The 6,741-nt window shown below is 30.2% G+C and overlaps 1 long non-coding RNA gene across 2 annotated transcripts; it reads left to right on the top strand.

Annotated features, from left to right (window-relative positions):
- Positions 1-2,042: 2,042 nt before the first annotated feature.
- Positions 2,043-6,655, top strand: LOC127288109 (uncharacterized). Of its 2 annotated transcripts, XR_007843991.1 has the most exons (4): positions 2,043-2,099; positions 2,764-2,929; positions 4,591-4,756; positions 6,415-6,655. It is a non-coding gene; the product is annotated as an uncharacterized LOC127288109 (long non-coding RNA). The 2 variants fall into 2 exon arrangements; XR_007843990.1 differs by lacking the exon at positions 2,043-2,099 and having other exon boundaries at positions 2,616-2,929.
- The last annotated feature ends 86 nt before the right edge of the window (positions 6,656-6,741 follow it).

The raw sequence follows: 6,741 nt of genomic DNA, 5'->3' as shown, positions 1-6,741 counted from the left end.
CCTATTTTATTGTCGGTATTCCGGAAGGAATATCTCGCAAATTTAATTTTTCGAAAATTTTTCCAAAATGTTTTTGTGTGTAGCTCAGCATCCGCTGGACCAATCAAAAAGTGCGACATACATTTTTTGTTCGAAACTTTTTCCCTATTTTATTGGTGGTATTCCGGAAGGAATATCTTGCAAATTTTATTTTTCGAAAATTTTTCGAAAATGTTTTTGTGTGTCCCTTAGCATCCGCTAGACCAATCAAAAAGTGCGCTATACATTTTTTGTTCAGAACTTTTTGACTATTTTTTTGGTGGTATTCCCGAAAGCTTATCTCGCAAATTTAATTTTTCGAAAATTTTTCCAAAATGTTTTTCTGTGTAGCTCAGCATCCGCTGGACCAATCAAAAAGTGCGCCATACATTTTTTGATCAGAACTTTCTTCTAATGACTTTGGCGGTATTCCGGAGCGAATATCTCGCAAATTTAATTTTTCAAAAATTTTTCCAAATTGTTTTTGTGTGTAGCTCAGCATCCGCTGGACCAAACAAAAAGTGCGCCATACATTTTTTGTTCGAAAATTTTCCTTATTTTACTGGTGGTATTTCGGAGCGATTATCTCGCAAATTTAATTTTTGGAAAATTTCTCTCCCGATTTTTTTAAGTGTAGCTCAGCATCCGCTGGACCAATCAAAAAGTGCGCCATACATTTTTTGTTCGAGACTTTTTGCTCAATTTTTTGTCATTATTCCCGAGTCATTATATCAAAATTTTTAATTTTCGAAAATTTCTCTCCCGATTTTTTTAAGTATAGCTCAGCATCCGCTGGACCAATCAAAAAGTACGCCATACATTATTGGTTCGGAACTTTTTGACTATTTTTTTGGCGGTATTCCCGAGACATTATCTCGCGAATTTAATTTTTCGAAAATTTCTCTCCCGATTTTTTTAAGTGTAGCTCAGCATTCGCTGGATCAATCAAAAAGTGACCCATACATTTTTTGTTCGAGACTTTTTGCTCAATTTTTTTGCATTACTCCCGAGAGATTATCTCGTGAATTTAATTTTTCTGAAGTTTTGCCAAATTTGTTTTCTAGTGTAGCTCAGCATGTGCTGGACCATTATAATAGAAAGCATACTTACCGATTTTTACGTAATGCAAAACGTATTTTAGCATTAAGTGGAATTCATTTCGTTGTCCATCTATCTTACTTCGATGACATTGAAAAAGTGGAAAATCAGGTATTAATTGGAATTAAAAGTTTTCTGTTTCCAATACGATTATGAGGTGTATTTTGTGCAAGAAAATGCAATAAAATAGTCTGCCTAAGAAAAATTGAATTATATTGGGAACTTTTTTATAATTTTGGTTTATGGTAAAATGACTTTTAGGTGGTAATAGGTGTCTTCCTCTACTCGTATTTGGCTGTCAATTTTTTTCTACACTTTTAGGTGTATTTTGTGCAAGAAAATGCAATAAAATAGTCCGCCTAAGAAAATTGAATTATATTGGGAACTTTTTTATAATTTTGGATTTATGGGTAAAATGACTTTTAGGTGGTAATAGGTGTCTTCCTCTACTCGTATTTGGCTGTCAATTTTTTTCTACACTTTTAGGTGTATTTTGTGCAAGAAAATGCAATAAAATAGTCCGCCTAAGAAAAATTGAATTATATTGGGAACTTTTTTATAATTTTGGATTTATGGGTAAAATGACTTTTAGGTGGTAATAGGTGTCTTCCTCTACTCGTATTTGGCTGTCAATTTTTTTCTACACTTTTAGGTGAATTTTGTGCAAGAAAATGCAATAAAATAGTCCGCCTAAGAAAAATTGAATTATATTGGAAACTTTTATATAATTTTGGTTTTTTTGGTAAAATGACTTTTAGGTGGTAATAGGTGTCTTCCTCTACTCGTATTTGGCTGTCAATTTTTTTCTACACTTTTAGGTGAATTTTGTGCAAGAAAATGCAATAAAATAGTCCGCCTAAGAAAAATTGAATTATATTGGGAACTTTTTTATAATTTTGGTTTTTTTGGTAAAATGACTTTATGTGGTAATAGGTGTCTTCCTCTACTCGTATTTGGCTATCAATTTTTTTCTACACTTTTAGGTGAATTTTGTGCAAGAAAATGCAATAAAATAGTCCGCCTAAGAAAAATTGAATTATATTGGGAACTTTTTTATAATTTTGGTTTTTTTGGTAAAATGACTTTTAGGTGGTAATAGGTGTCTTCCTCTACTCGTATTTGGCTGTCAATTTTTTTCTACACTTTTAGGTGAATTTTGTGCAAGAAAATGCAATAAAATAGTCCGCCTAAGAAAAATTGAATTATATTGGGAACTTTTTTATAATTTTGGTTTTTTTGGTAAAATGACTTTTAGGTGGTAATAGGTGTCTTCCTCTACTCGTATTTGGCTGTCAATTTTTTTCTACACTTTTAGGTGTATTTTGTGCAAGAAAATGCAATAAAATAGTCCGCCTAAGAAAAATTGAATTATATTGGGAACTTTTTTATAATTTTGGTTTTTTTGGTAAAATGACTTTTAGGTGGTAATAGGTGTCTTCCTCTACTCGTATTTGGCTGTCAATGTTTTTCTACACTTTTAGGTGTATTTTATGCAAGAAAATGCAATAAAATAGTCCGCCTAAGAAAAATTGAATTATATTGGGAACTTTTTTATAATTTTGGTTTTTTTGGTAAAATGACTTTTAGGTGGTAATAGGTGTCTTCCTCTACTCGTATTTGGCTGTCAATTTTTTTCTACACTTTTAGGTGTATTTTGTGCAAGAAAATGCAATAAAATAGTCCGCCTAAGAAAAATTGAATTATATTGGGAACTTTTTTATAATTTTGGATTTATGGGTAAAATGACTTTTAGGTGGTAATAGGTGTCTTCCTCTACTCGTATTTGGCTGTCAATTTTTTTCTACACTTTTAGGTGTATTTTATGCAAGAAAATGCAATAAAATAGTCCGCCTAAGAAAAATTGAATTATATTGGGAACTTTTTTATAATTTTGGTTTTTTTGGTAAAATGACTTTTAGGTGGTAATAGGTGTCTTCCTCTACTCGTATTTGGCTGTCAATTTTTTTCTACACTTTTAGGTGTATTTTGTGCAAGAAAATGCAATAAAATAGTCCGCCTAAGAAAAATTGAATTATATTGGGAACTTTTTTATAATTTTGGTTTTTTTGGTAAAATGACTTTTAGGTGGTAATAGGTGTCTTCCTCTACTCGTATTTGGCTGTCAATTTTTTTCTACACTTTTAGGTGTATTTTGTGCAAGAAAATGCAATAAAATAGTCCGCCTAAGAAAAATTGAATTATATTGGGAACTTTTTTATAATTTTGGATTTATGGGTAAAATGACTTTTAGGTGGTAATAGGTGTCTTCCTCTACTCGTATTTCGCTGTCAATTTTTTTCAACACTTTTAGGTGTATTTTGTGCAAAAAAATGCAATAAAATAGTCCGCCTAAGAAAAATTGAATTATATTGGGAACTTTTTTATAATTTTGTTATTTTTTTGTAAAATGACTTTTAGGTGGTAATAGGTGTCTTCCTCTACTCGTATTTGGCTGTCAATTTTTTTCTACACTTTTAGGTGAATTTTGTGCAAGAAAATGCAATAAAATAGTCCGCCTAAGAAAAATTGAATTATATTGGGAACTTTTTTATAATTTTGGTTTTTTTGGTAAAATGACTTTTAGGTGGTAATAGGTGTCTTCCTCTACTCGTATTTGGCTGTCAATTTTTTTCTACACTTTTAGGTGTATTTTGTGCAAGAAAATGCAATAAAATAGTCCGCCTAAGAAAAATTGAATTATATTGGGAACTTTTTTATAATTTTGGTTTTTTTGGTAAAATGACTTTTAGGTGGTAATAGGTTTCTTCCTCTACTCGTATTTGGCTGTCAATTTTTTTCTACACTTTAAGGTGTATTTTGTGCAAGAAAATGCAATAAAATAGTCCGCCTAAGAAAAATTGAATTATATTGGGAACTTTTTTATAATATTGTTTTTTTTTGTAAAATGACTTTTAGGTGGTAATAGGTGTCTTCCTCTACTCGTATTTGGCTGTCAATTTTTTTCTACACTTTTAGGTGTATTTTGTGCAAGAAAATGTAATAAAATAGTCCGCCTAAGAAAATTTGAATTATATTGGGAACTTTTTTATAATTTTGGTTTTTTTGGTAAAATGATTTTTAGGTGGTAATAGGTGTCTTCCTCTACTCGTATTTGGCTGTCAATTTTTTTCTACACTTTTAGGTGTATTTTGTGCAAGAAAATGCAATAAAATAGTCCGCCTAAGAAAAATTGAATTATATTGGGAACTTTTTTATAATTTTGGTTTTTTTGGTAAAATGACTTTTAGGTGGTAATAGGTGTCTTCCTCTACTCGTATTTGGCTGTCAAATTTTTTCTAGTCTTTTATGTGTATTTTGTGCAAGAAAATGCAATAAAATAGTCCGCCTAAGGAAAATTGAATTATATTGGGAACTTTTTTATAATTTTGGATTTATGGGTAAAATGACTTTTAGGTGGTAATAGGTGTCTTCCTCTACTTGTATTTGGCTGTCAATTTTTTTCTACACTTTTAGGTGTATTTTGTGCAAGAAAATGCAATAAAATAGTCCGCCTAAGAAAAATTGAATTATATTGGGAACTTTTTTATAATTTTGGATTTATGGGTAAAATGACTTTTAGGTGGTAATAGGTGTCTTCCTCTACTCGTATTTGGCTGTCAATTTTTTTCTACACTTTTAGGTGTATTTTGTGCAAGAAAATGTAATAAAATAGTCCGCCTAAGAAAATTTGAATTATATTGGAAACTTTTATATAATTTTGGTTTTTTTGGTAAAATGACTTTTAGGTGGTAATAGGTGTCTTCCTCTACTCGTATTTGGCTGTCAATTTTTTTCTACACTTTTAGGTGAATTATGTGCAAGAAAATGCAATAAAATAGTCCGCCTAAGAAAAATTGAATTATATTGGGAACTTTTTTATAATTTTGTTTTTTTTGTAAAATGACATTTAGGTCGTAATAGGTGTCTTCCTCTACTCGTATTTGGCTGTCAATTTTTTTCTACACTTTTAGGTGAATTTTGTGCAAGAAAATGCAATAAAATAGTCCGCCTAAGAAAAATTGAATTATATTGGGAACTTTTTTATAATTTTGGTTTTTTTGGTAAAATGACTTTATGTGGTAATAGGTGTCTTCCTCTACTCGTATTTGGCTATCAATTTTTTTCTACACTTTTAGGTGAATTTTGTGCAAGAAAATGCAATAAAATAGTCCGCCTAAGAAAAATTGAATTATATTGGGAACTTTTTTATAATTTTGGTTTTTTTGGTAAAATGACTTTTAGGTGGTAATAGGTGTCTTCCTCTACTCGTATTTGGCTGTCAATTTTTTTCTACACTTTTAGGTTTATTTTATGCAAGAAAATGCAATAAAATAGTCCGCCTAAGAAAAATTGAATTATATTGGGAACTTTTTTATAATTTTGGTTTTTTTGGTAAAATGACTTTTAGGTGGTAATAGGTGTCTTCCTCTACTCGTATTTGGCTGTCAATTTTTTTCTACACTTTTAGGTGTATTTTGTGCAAGAAAATGCAATAAAATAGTCCGCCTAAGAAAAATTGAATTATATTGGGTACTTTTTTATAATTTTGGATTTATGGGTAAAATGACTTTTAGGTGGTAATAGGTGTCTTCCTCTACTCGTATTTGGCTGTCAATTTTTTTCTACACTTTTAGGTGTATTTTGTGCAAGAAAATGCAATAAAATAGTCCGCCTAAGAAAAATTGAATTATATTGGGAACTTTTTTATAATTTTGGTTTTATGGGTAAAATGACTTTTAGGTGGTAATAGGTGTCTTCCTCTACTCGTATTTGGCTGTCAATTTTTTTCTACACTTTTAGGTGTATTTTATGCAAGAAAATGCAATAAAATAGTCCGCCTAAGAAAAATTGAATTATATTGGGAACTTTTTTATAATTTTGGTTTTTTTGGTAAAATGACTTTTAGGTGGTAATAGGTGTCTTCCTCTACTCGTATTTGGCTGTCAATTTTTTTCTACACTTTTAGGTGCATTTTGTGCAAGAAAATGCAATAAAATAGTCCGCCTAAGAAAAATTGAATTATATTGGGAACTTTTTTATGATTTTGGTTTTTTTGGTAAAATGACTTTTCGGTGGTAATAGGTGTCTTCCTCTACTCGTATTTGGCTGTCAATTTTTTTCTACACTTTTAGGTGTATTTTGTGCAAGAAAATGCAATAAAATAGTCCGCCTAAGAAAAATTGAATTATATTGGGAACTTTTTTATAATTTTGGTTTTTTTGGTAAAATGATTTTTAGGTGGTAATAGGTGTCTTCCTCTACTTGTATTTGGCTGTCAATTTTTTTCTACACTTTTAGGTGTATTTTGTGCAAGAAAATGCAATAAAATAGTCCGCCTAAGAAAAATTGAATTATATTGGGAACTTTTTTATAATTTTGGATTTATGGGTAAAATGACTTTTAGGTGGTAATAGGTGTCTTCCTCTACTCGTATTTGGCTGTCAATTTTTTTCTACACTTTTAGGTGTATTTTGTGCAAGAAAATGCAATAAAATAGTCCGCCTAAGAAAAATTGAATTATATTGGGAACTTTTTTATAATTTTGGTTTTTTTGGTAAAATGAATTTTAGGTGGTAATAGGTTTCTTCCTCTACTCGTATTTGGCTGTCAATTTTTTTCTACACT

The sequence above is a fragment of the Leptopilina boulardi genome, unplaced genomic scaffold (genome assembly GCF_019393585.1).
Source record: "Leptopilina boulardi isolate dan_hultmark-lab unplaced genomic scaffold, ZJU_Lbou_2.1 LbouV2_123, whole genome shotgun sequence".
NCBI classification, from domain to species: domain Eukaryota; kingdom Metazoa; phylum Arthropoda; class Insecta; order Hymenoptera; family Figitidae; genus Leptopilina; species Leptopilina boulardi.
Note: the sequence above shows the minus strand (reverse complement) of the source record. Positions and strands in the feature narration are given on the sequence as shown.